The following is a 12,118-nucleotide window of genomic DNA, read 5'->3' on the forward strand; positions in this document are numbered from 1 at the left end:
TCGTGGGCTGCTTGGAGCTCAGCTCTGCAATGCCAGGGCTAAGGGCGCCAGATGAGAGTGGGAGGGGAGAGCCCCTGCCTAGGACAGGGCAGGTAGGACAGGTGAGGACGCAGGGGACGCGAGAGGGTCGGGAATGGGATTGCACAGGCTTGGTCAACACTTCTATGGCTGCCCCCGACTGCTGGAGCTGTGCCAACCAGCTGTGCCAACCAGCCCCAGTGTAGACGCAGCTACGGCGACAGAGGGTGTTTCTAGACCGGCAGAAAAACTCCCTTGGGTGCCCGTGGCGTCCACACGAGGGGGCTATGTTAAAGAGTTGGGAAAACAATGTCAGGAAAACATTTGAAGCTGGGTTTTTATTCAGGATTTGAAATGGAGCCAGTTATTTAAAAAGTTCAGGGGGGCACCCAGAGGGTGGGGGGGCAGGAGTGTGGGTGGGTGGGTGGGTGTGTTTTCCTTTTTGCTTTTCTGAATTTTTTTTGCCACAAGGCTGCAAAGTTTTGAAAATTTCCAAAGAAGAAAATAGGAAAACTTAGTAGGGGTGGGAGAAAACAGCAAAAAATACCCCCCGTGCCATTCATTCTGTTGCATTCATAGTAATAAAGGCTTGTGGGTGGGTGGGGATGTATGTTGGGGGGGGAACACAGGCAACTTTGAAATTTCCCCGGTTTAGAACAGCAAAACATGCATTTCAATACAAAACCAAACCAAACTTTTGTTTCCCATTGAAAAAGTGCCAGATGATATTTTCCTGAGGGGACAGAGGTGAGGGAGGGATTACAATGGAAAGCCCCCCCCCCCCCCCGCCCCCCAATCCCCAGTGCAAAAGTTCCTGTCAAGAAATGTTGACCTGGGGGCAGTTACTAGTTGGCCCCCAGCCCTGTGCACTAGAGGCTCTGACCACTAGATGGTGCCACTCTCCTGCAGCTGCCCCCAGGGCTAAGCTGAGTGCCACAGAAGCAGCGGGCACGGCTCTGCCCTGGCATTCCCCCTTCTCCAACCACATGCTCCCTTGCGCCCCGATCCCGGGGCTGGTGTTGCCTGGGGGGCCCGAGACATGGGCGACGCTCTGCCGGGATTCTGCGCAGGGGGACGGGGCTGGAGACGCACCAGATGCCCTAGCTCTTTCCTCACAGAGAGCAGAGGCGTTAGCCGTTCTGCCCTGGCGCTGGGACCCCGTGGATGGTGGGAGTGAGGGAGCGGACTCCTGCCCCCACTTTTAGGAGCAGTCTGCATACAGAGGCTTGTCCCATGGCAGCTCCATGGTCTGGGGCTGATTGGCCTAGAAACGAACAGCTGCTCTCTGTCCATGGGGCAGGCGCAGCGGCTGGGCAAACTTCACAGCCCCCTCCCTGCCCCACGCATGCTGCTCACCTGCTGGAGGGGCTCGGGCGGGACTGGGTTTGGTGGCTCCGGGCCCACTCTGCTGTGGCTACCCAGGAGGGCGCCGATCTATGAAAGCCGATTCCCCCCCTTGGGCATCTGCAGTCCTGGCTGGGAGATGCCCCCCCACACCCCAAGTTAGCAGCCGCGAAGCCCACGGCGGCTCACTGAGCTGGTGTCTCTGCTGTGATCGGTTCAATGCCTTTGCCAGCCCATAATGTCACATGCACAGTCGCACGGGGGGGTGGGGGGGCGTTGGTGTCTGAACTGCTACGACCCCCCTGGGAGAGGAGCCGCAAAGAGGGAAATGCAGGGGTTGCCCCCCAACAGATTTTAAGCCATGGGAAGGTTGTTTCGAGCCCCCTCCCTCTTGCTTGGTTTCCCTGCCTCCTGCTCCCTGCTGGGTCTTGGGGCGGGGAACCTCTTCAGAGCGGTCCGGGGGGCTTGGTGTGTGTAGAGGAGCGCCCGGCATAGAGACGTGTGCTTTCCTTTCCACCCCCTGGGGCCTGCGACTGAGGTCGCTTGCCCTGCTCTCGGTTGAAACACGACGGGCCTGATTCACTATGGCCCAAGTGCAAGACACGCCCACGCTGGCTGGGTGATACTCCCTTTGCACGGATGATACCGACCCCGGCGATACTGATGCTGTGGGAGCCCCGTGCAGCGTGGCTTTATTGGTCCCAGGATATTGGAGAGACAAGGCGGGACCACCCATGGCCATCGCCAGGTCCTGCGGGTGCTCACCCCCCACACACGCGCAGGCCCGGCTTGGCTTGGCAAGGGCAGCCAAAGGCCGTTTCCCAGGCCGCAGCTTCCAGGAGGGAAGGCAAGTGTGCCCCAAGCAGACGCTCTCGGCAGCCGGAATGTACCTGATTGTCTGGTGCAGGAAGGGAGGTGAGGAAGCGGGGGTGGGAGAATCGCTCTCGGGCCTGGGCACTGAGTCACTAGGCAGCTTGCAGCATGGCTTGCAACAGGGAGCTCCTTACAGAAGAGAGGTGCTTTCTGCTGGGTTTCCCCCTGGGCAGGTGTGTCAGCGCTGGGCTTAGGGGGGAGAGGCATTGCAGGTGCTTTGACTCATCTGCTGGGGGAGACAAGCGCCGGGAGCCCTGTGACAGGCAGCGGCCTGCAGGGACGGGGATGGGCCTCTGGCTGGCTCTGCTCCCGGCTCGGGTGCTGCAGGAGGGGTGAGGGGACTGGGCGGGGGAATCGTGAGCCGCTGAGCAGCTCACACTGGCGGCCGCTCAGGACTTGCCGGTGAGCAGGGGAGCGAACCTGATGGCAGGGGAGGCAGTGTGGTCTAGTGGCTAGACTAGAGCACAGGGCTGGGAGTCGGGACTCCTGAGCTCTATTCCTGGCTCTGGGCCGCTCTGTGATCTGGGGCCAGTTGCTGCCTCGCTCTGTGCCTCGGTTTCCCCAAACGGAGGCAACGATCCGTAGCTCCATCGTAAGGCACTTGGGGGGCCCCCAGAGGAAACGCGCCCTGTCAGAGCCAGGGGCGGACTTGGTCCCTAGCGGAGTGACTTTCTTGACTCCAGCTTATAAAGACGGGGTCAGTGGGCGGAGGGGAGATCACGCAGGCTGGGCAGCACTGGTACAGGGTCCTTGGGTGCTTTAAGGGGAGAGAGGGCTCAGGCCCCCTGCGGCACAGTTAACCCGCCTCCCCAGGTGGGGAAAATGAAGGTCATGTGCTAGGTGGGTCATGTGACCCAATCAGGCCCCTGGGGTAGATAAGGGAGAGGGCTGGGGGCAGATCTTGAGAGCCCCAAGTTGTCTAGTGGCCCCAGCTCTGGCACCTCTGTGGGGGGAAGGACTCCAGGTAGGAACACTTGGGGGTAGCCATGGCAGGGTGGGGCAGATGGGGCCATGAACTCGGTGGTGGCGGGAGATTGCCTGGGGAGCTGGAGGGTTATGTTGACCAGTTTGCATTAATAAACCAGCCGCTGGCTGGGCTGTGAGAGCCTTTGTGTGGCTTGGGGGGTGCCCAAAGAGTCCCTCTGTGCCATGCAGGGGCGGGTGGTCTCCCTCTGACACTCCTGCTTTATTGAGGACTGTGGGTGGCAGGTTTGTAGAAATTTTGGTGGTGCCCAGAACCCACTCTTCCCCCCCCCCAACTCTGCCCCCCACCTGCCTAAGGCTCTGGGAGGGAGTTTGGGTGGGGGGAGGAGGTCTGGGGTGCAGGGCTGGGGATTGGGGTGCAGGGTGCAGGCTCTGGGATGGTGTTTGGGTGGGGGAGGGGTCTGGGGTGCAGGCTCCGGGCTGGGGCAGGGGGTGGGTATGCAGGAGGAGGTGAGGGGTGCAGGCTCTGGGACAGAGTTTGGGTGCAGGCTCTGGGAGGGAGTTTGGGGGTGGGGGGTGCAGAGGGGGGGAGGGGTGCAGGATCTGGGAGGGAGTTTGGGGATAGGAGGGGGTGCAGGGGTGAGGGTTGTGGGGCTGACATTTCATGGTTGGCCAAGAGCTGCTGCCCCTTCCCTGGGCTGGGCTAGGAGCACTGGGCCAAGCTGCTGAGAGAGGCTGTGGGAATCCGGGCCAGGGAAGGCTTTTTAAGAACCTGTTAGATCAGGACCTGTCAGGTAAGGGGTGCTTGGTTTACTTGGTCCTGCCCCAGGATGTGTGGGGGGCCTCGCTGGCCTCTCGAGGTCCCTGCCAGCCTAGGGTGACCAGATGTCCTGATTTTATAGGGACAGTCTTGATTTTTGGGATCTTTCTTATATAGGCTCCTATAACGCCCCCGCCCCTGTCCCAATTTTTCACACCTGCAGCCAGCCTGACGTTTCTATTATTTTGCCCCCATTTGTCAACTCCCGAAGCAGCTTCCGGCTGACTCCGGCGCTGGCGAGGACGGGCCATGGGAGCGGACCTGCCGCCTAGTGATTCTCTCGGGAACAAGCTGGGAACAGCAGATTTGCCTGTCCCAAACCCCAGCCTGCTCTGGGCTTGCAAGCCTCACTTGGCGCGAACGACTCCTGGCTAGCGAGCCAGACCCTGAGATCTGACTGTCTCTGGCCTTTGTCCATCTAGGGATGTCCTGGCTGCCCCCCGAAACTGCCCTGCAGCCCAGGGCTAGCACTCTGATGGCCCTGCCATTTCAGCTAAAGGAGAATCTAGAGCATATGACACACAGCAGAGCGGTTCTGATTCTATCCAGCAGGGGCCGTTGCATGTACACTCTTGGTATGTCCCTGAATTACTCGCTGCTCCCCGAACTCCCTTCTCTTGCAGTTACCCGTGAGGGGAGTTAGAAATGTGCTTGATGTGCTCACATCAGTGCCTTCGCTGACGCACTGAGACTGTCCACCCACGTAAAGCAGGAGGTTGATTCTCCGAGATCCTCCCGCGTCTCCTGGTGACTTCTGAGCGCCCACAGCTCCCGCAGCACCCCTGCGACTCAGGCCCGTAAGAACCAGATTCCAGGGAGCGGGACTTTAGCTCTGCCTAGCTGGCTGAGTGCCTGGGCCAGCTGCTATTGACCTGGGGGTCGCAGGCTTGAGCTCAGTGTGTTTATTGCATGTTTACTCAGGAGAGATGCTGGGAGGGGGCAGCTGGGTCAGGCGAAAGGTCCCCCCAGGCGTTGGTTTCTGAACCATAAGACACTGATTCACAACAGCACTCTGCTCCCGGAGCTATGTCCACAGCACCAAAGAGCTGTTGTGTGCTGATAACGCCTTGAGCCCGGGAGCTCGGCAAACATGAATTCATCCAGTCTTTCCATCTCCCCTTTGCAGACGCCCCGTCCGATGGGTCAGGTCTGTGCGATTTCCCCAGCCAAGCTCAGTAAAAGAGCGAAGACTAGAACCCAGGCGTCCCGGCTCCCGGAGCGGGGCCCCGAGCCACTGGAACACATGGATGGATCTGTTGAGACGGCGGGGTGACGATTAGCCCCTGTAGTGGAGTCATTGCCACCAACTGAACTGGCTTCTCTATCTCTTTGCTGTGCCAGGAGCGGCCCCCCCAGAGCCCGGTTCCTTTCCGGAATGACCTCATTGACAATCGATCCGGTTGCTTTGGAAGGAGAACTCGGCCAGCGTGTTTGTTAAACCCCTTTGCAATAGGGAAGCAGGAAACGGAGCTGCAGCCAGCCGAGCGGGGCTTTGGGGTGACTGCGGGCGATTAAGTTTCGGAGCTGCTGTTTATGTTGTGTGGTTGCCCCATGTTCGCCTGGGCGCTTCCCTTCCCTGCGGATGCCTGGGCCTGGGTTCGGATCTTGCTCACAGCTGGCGTAAGCCCACTGAAGCCCGTGGGTCTGAGGATGATTGGTGGTGGGGGTAACGCCCAGCCGCCCCGGCCACGGAGCAGGACCCTGCTGCGCTGGGTGAGGTACAAACCGGACCCAAAGCGCTCTCGGACGCCGAGGTAACTATGCGCCCACTGAAGTCAATGATGTTGCTTTCTAGTTACACCGGTCCGTGGGAGCAGCATTTGACCCCTAGATGCCCTCCTGACCCCTCAGAGCTCCCTGCCAGGCAGGTCCCTGTCCCTGGCTCACATTGGTTATCCTAAATCCTTCCACTCATAAAACAATCCACTGAGTCCCAGAGCTTCCCGAGGCCAGCCGTTCTATTTGAAATGCAGGGATGTCTCCCCTCTCTGTGCCCTGCCTGGTTAGGCTGAAAATGCCCCGTGATCGTGGGCTGAATCCAGCCTTGGGATCCCCCTGAGGGTGCCAGCGGCTGCCGCATACCTGCCGCCGAGTGCAGGAAAGGACTAAGATGGGCATTCTGGAGTGGTCGGAGCTGGGGTTAACGTTTCAGCAGGTGTTCAACCCTCATGCTTCAGGGCACCAAACAATCCCCAGCAGGGGGCAGGAAGGAATTGTGCATGTGCACCTGGCTGGTGCTACACAGCTGGAGGAATTATGGCATTTTTCACGGCTTCCTCTGGCCAACTTCCGATGCACTCTCTGGGGGTGAGGAGACAAGTCATCGGTCCCTCCTGGGCAGCGGGGGCGGGGGTGCTACGCCACATATTTTTAAGTGATCTATCAATTCAGTCTTTTATTTCACTTCTGCTCCTCCTGTGTCCTGGCCAGGTTTCTTCCTGCCAGCCCCAGCAAGAGCAAGGAGGGTTAGCTTGGAGGACTACCTATATCCCAGGCCGGAGAGAGGCGCTGTCTGCCTTCGTGGGCTGGTGGAACTGAGCAGGAGAGGGCCATGTGGTCTGTTAACCCCAGATTGGCTCACCTGCCAGGGGTTGGTAGTGGAATGTAGGGGAGCTGGGGGTAGCCCCTGTGACACTGCACCCCGTAGTCTTCACAGCAGTATTATTATGGTATGATTATGGCATAATAGCTCATGTGACAGATGGTTGGAAAGGTTCTGATTTACTGAATCGGATTATTCTATTTGTACGCATGTCTCAGTTTTGTATCTGAAGTTAGGAATATTGACTATGTAGCTCTATTACAAATGTGTTTACACTTGGGCAACACCCACCAGGTAAAAGCCTGTCGGTCTAGATGGCTGGCTGGGAAGGGCTCATTCACGTTAATGAACCGTTAGGGAGATTATTTCCGCCCCCCCTCCCCCCCGGGATCTTCCTGAGGACACTACAGACAGGCTCCGAGCAATGGCAGCTGTGACACCACCGGGACATGTGACCTGGGGCTGGACTCCATCTTGGGATAGGCGTGTTTTTCCCACTGACTGGCGTGGGAACCAAGCTTGGGAACCAAGGGTTCCCGCCATATGCAGAAGCCACATAAGGCAAGGGAATGATATCGTGGTTCTTCACTGATTCCCCACCCAAAGAGACTCCTGGAAACACCTGAGGAACAAGGACTGACCTGGGGAAGAGCTGGAGCCAGGTTAGAGGGATTTTTAGCCTGTGAAAGGAACACCCTGGGGGGTTTAAGCGGTAAGCCAGTGCAGCTGGCCCCTGACCAATCTCTGCAGCCTGCTTGAATCATTCTTTAGGGTGACGCTCTGCTACTCATATCCGGCCTATGTAGTATATTAAGCTTGGTTTGCGTGTTTTGTTTATTTGCTAGGTAATCTGCTCTGATCTGTTTGCTCTCCCTTATAATCACTTAAAATCTCTATCTCTTGTAGTTAATAAACTTATTTTTGCTTTGTCTAAAACCAGTCTGTGGGAGTCATAACTCAGGGCAGAAAGCTGTTGCGTATCCATCTCCACATTGTGGGAGGGGACAAATTTCATGAGCTTATGCTGGACAGATCTGTGCCACGCAAGACGGTATCATTTTGGGCTTACGCTCGGGGGGGGGGGGGGCACTTGAGTAGCTGGGTAGTTCCTTAGCTGTAGCTGTCTGTACCACAGCGTCTGTAGGTACTGCAGTGGGGTGTGTCCCTACCTGTGCGTGGGCTTGGCAGGCTGGTCACAGGGAGCCCAGGCTGGTGGGTCAGAGGGCTCAGTGGTACCCCAGTCCCAGGTGGTACCTCAGCCCCCTCAGTCCTTTAGGAGCCCCCAGAACATAGCAGAGCAGCCGGGTACGTCGCTAGGCCTGCCGTGCCTGTGTATAGTGAGGAAACACGGTTCTCCAGAACCCAGCTGTGGCCTGGAGGCTCCCTTGTGTTCTTTATCATAGAATCTCAGGGTTGGGAGGGACCTCAGGAGGTCATGTAGTCCAACCCCCTGCTCAAAGCAGGACCAATTCCCAACTAAATCATCCCAGCCAGGGCTTTGTCAAGCCGGGCCTTAAAAACCTCTAAGGAAGGAGATTCCACCCCCTCCCTAGGGAACCCATTCCAGTGCTTCACCACCCTCCTAGTGAAAAAGTTTTTCCTAATATCCAACCTAGACCTCCCCCACTGCAACTTGAGACCATTGCTCCTTGTTCTGTCATCTGCCACCACTGAACAGTCTAGATCCATCCTCTTCGGAACCCCCCTTCAGGTAGTTGAAAGCAGCTATCAAATCCCCCCTCATTCTTCTCTTCTGCAGACTAAACAATCCCAGTTCCCTCAGCCTCTCCTCATAAGTCATGTGCTCCAGTCCCCTCATCATTTTTGTTGCCCTCCGCTGGACTCTTTCCAATTTTTCCACATCCTTCTTGTAGTGTGGGGCCCAAAACTGGACACAGCACTCCAGATGAAGTCTCACCAATGTCGAAAAGAAGGGAACGATCACGTCCCTCGATCTGCTGGCAATGCCCCACTTATACAGCTCAAAATGCCGTTAGCCTTCTTGGCAACAAGGGCACACTGCTGACTCATATCCAGTTTCTCGTCCACTGTAACCCCTAGGTCCTTTTCTGCAGAACTGCTGCCTAGCCATTCGGTCCCCAGCCTGTAGCGGTGTTGTGTAGAGAGCGAAGATTCACCAGCTGGAGGAAGAGACCTTAGCTCCAGGCCCATCTCCAAGAGATTCCCCAGCCATTCCTCCTACAGGCGAAATCTTTCAGTGGTGCCCAGTGCTGGAGACAAGGATCCTGGTGGACGTGGTGAAATGGGCCAGCGGGAGGAGCCGAGAGCTGAACCTCCCATGTGGGTTATCTTAGAACTAGTAGGGGGGACAAGACGGGTTAAGCCCCTCCTGGTAGCCAGGCCAGGCCTGTCGCCCTAGCACATTGCCTAGCATTCGGTGGGGCTGTGACCACTTCCCCCGGGAAGGCGCCTGGTTCAACCCGGAGAAGAACAGAGGTCAGGACTCCTGGGTTCTGCCACTGATGCACTGCGTGGCCTTGGGCAAGGGGCTTCTTTCTGTGCTCCGTTGGGCTGGGCACGCCTACAAGGAATGGCCGGTGCGTGCCCCGAAGAGCTTGCTGTCTGTGACAACGCTGACCCATTTTACAAAGCGCTTTGAAGCCGATTGGGGGGGGGGGGGGAATACTGCAGTGGGGCCCTGCTCCAGGGCTGAGGTCTGGCTGCTCTGAGAACACAAATAGTATCAAAAGGCTGAGGCTTGTGGCTAAGAATAGATGCCCTTTGCAAAAAAGGTTCCTGTTCCTCCGTCTAAATTTCCCCTTTCTTTACCGTGTCCCATTCTTCCGTCTGTCAACACCCACTAAATTCCCTCGCCCTCCTTCAAATATTTGATCACTAAGGGGTTAGGTTCATCCTTCCTGTAACTTTGCTGCATTCCAGGGAGCTGCACAACGGATCTGTTTGGCCCTCACCTTGAGTCATCATTTAACTGTGTATTTAGCGCTCAACTTTTTTTTCTCTTAGTTCACTGGTGAACAGACCAGCTAAGCCCCCGGAAAATCGCTGCACCCTTCCAAAGCACACATGGGAGACAAACCATCAATTGTGCTGGAGGAACGAGGAACCTGCTTGTACTGTAGTTTCCCTTTAGCAATAGGGAGCCTGCTCGCATGTCTTCAGTTCTTTCAGGAGCTCGGAGAGCTTTGGGGGTGAATTCTGTTGCTGTCATGCAGAGCCGGGGTAAACACATGCACGGCCATTGCCTGCTTTTACAAACCATTGCCTCCCGCCTTCAACAGCAAGACTACGCTCGCTGCGCTGGGATCGGAATTTAGCAGGCCTTTGTCTCCAACCACTAGCCCGTATTCCCTGCCAGAAACAAACCCAGGAGTCCTGACTCCCCGTTCCCTTCATTAACCACAAGCTGGCATCCCTCCCCACCAATCGGTTATAGTTTAGAGTTCCTCCAGGAAGTGGTGACCCTCCGGATCCATCAGCTTTGTGGTCTGTGGGGACACAGCGTTACTTCCCTGCGCCCTGGGCAATGTGACAGCGTTTGTGTTGCAAAGACCCGCCGGCGTCTTGTAAAATCACTCTTCCACCCTGGGCACCCTGCTCCTGAATGCAGGCAGCCCTGCCGATTACGGAACACGGATTTTCCCTCTACCACATGTCAGTCTGGGTGACAAGGATTTGGCAAGCAGTGAGCATTTCTATTGTTCCAGACAGGAATAATTACGCAAAACATCCCTTCCATGCAAATGCCTGAGAATTGCACCTGACGCGGCGAGGCAACGCCCTACAATAGGGCCGGCTTATCAGCAGAATGTTCTACACATATTGGCTTTGTGGTCAAGTCCTGTTTGCAGCAGTGTGATGGCCCTTGCAGATACCACACAAGTAGGGTGGTTAGCATTGTGCTTCAGAAATAAGGGACTGTTTTCGTAGCGCCCCCGCCCCACCCCTCTTCTGATATTATTATCATAGTTATTAGTATCAGTACTACTAACCAGCACTCCCCTACACTCGCCAGGAGTATTTCTTGCTGCTTTTCATGGCACTCAGCAACTCCTGATCTTGTAAAGAGATGAAAAATAAGGGGTGTCCCTTGTAATAAGGGACTGTTGGCAGCCCTAAAAGTGAACCCTTGGGCTAGAAGTAAACCCAGATCCTCTGAAACGGGAGGTGCTTATTACAGAAAACGAGGACGATCACCATGCAGCCAGGCTCCCACACAGCTCGCATTCCAGCATGGTCTCTTTCGTTTACCAGACAACATACCTATGCAGCCCCCAGGGACAGCTAACGTACCATTACACCTCAAAAAGAGCAAGGGCAAAGTACCAGATGTTGGTGTTGGAGCTTCAAAATTTTGCCAGCCACAAAGGAAGCTAGACAAAAGCAGAGAGGAAATAAGGCGTAGGTTTTTAACAGTGAGGGTAATTAACTAATGGAACAACTTACCCGGGGTTCTGGTGGATTCTCTACCACTGGCCATTTTTAAATCAAGAGTGGATGTTTTTTAGAGAGCTGGGATTAATTCAGGGAAATTCTATGATGTGGAGAAGGGCTGACTAGATGATCCCAGTGATCTCTTTGGGCTTTGGAGTCTATGAACTCTCAGGAAGTGTGTGTCGGCAGCTAGGGGGCATGGGACGCGTGAGGCACTGGCGAGGGGGCAGGGTTGTGGCAAATAGCCCGGGGCACACTCAAATCGGAAGGCTCTTGCCTCAGGTGGGTAATCGTTATCCCTGCTCTGTGGAGGGGGAAAGGGACTTGCCCAATCCCCCAGCCCCGCCACCTGCATTTGGTGTCTGGCGAAGCACTAGCCAGGAACGCATGCACTTGGCAAACGTGAACCCAGTCTTGAGGGAATGGCTTGATTGGCACATCTGCAGGGAAACAGACCTGTCTTTCTCCAGCTGCATGTGTCTGGGAGGGGCTGGCACAATGCCACAGCACATCCGGCCCCATCAACATCTCATTGCACAACGAGAACTGCTGCAGTCTTCCTGCCCCACAGCTGTACAGAGCTGACAATGCGCCTGCCCTCCAGGATGAGAGATGCGAAAGTATTTACGGCCTCTGCAGACTTTGTCCACATGAAGCCGCTCCCCGCCGAACCTCGCTGCTGATATGCAATCTGTTTCTGGGGTGGCACCAGCTAAGGGAGCTCAGCAGCCCTGGAGGACAGGCGGTGAATAAAGAGCTGAAGTCACAGGGGAGATGTAGGGAGGCAGAATGTAACCGCACCAGCTGGAACGGGCTTCCGTTACTCAGGTTAACACTCCATCTTTTGGAAATCGCTCTCTTCCTGTTTCTCCGATGATTGCGGATTTCTAGGTTCTGTGTTTCCATAGATTGGGGTAATGCAGCCCCCTCTCCCCCCCAGATTGATCTGCCCAGCTGGACTACAGAGCGAACGTGCCCACGTGGAGGATAGCGCGTTGCCAAAGATGAGGGGCCAGGGCCCATTCGCCTGCAAGTGTCTTTCAATAGCTGTTAATATCTGGGCCCTCCAGAAAGCGAGTGTCCCATTGTCTGAGGCTTGGCTGCAGCTGGATTCAGCGCCGGGCACGCAGACAGAGACGCGGGAGTGATTTTGTGCGGCTAAGAATAGATGTTGGAATCAATGA

The sequence above is a fragment of the Chrysemys picta genome, chromosome 25 (genome assembly GCF_011386835.1).
Source record: "Chrysemys picta bellii isolate R12L10 chromosome 25, ASM1138683v2, whole genome shotgun sequence".
Lineage (NCBI taxonomy): Eukaryota > Metazoa > Chordata > Testudines > Emydidae > Chrysemys > Chrysemys picta.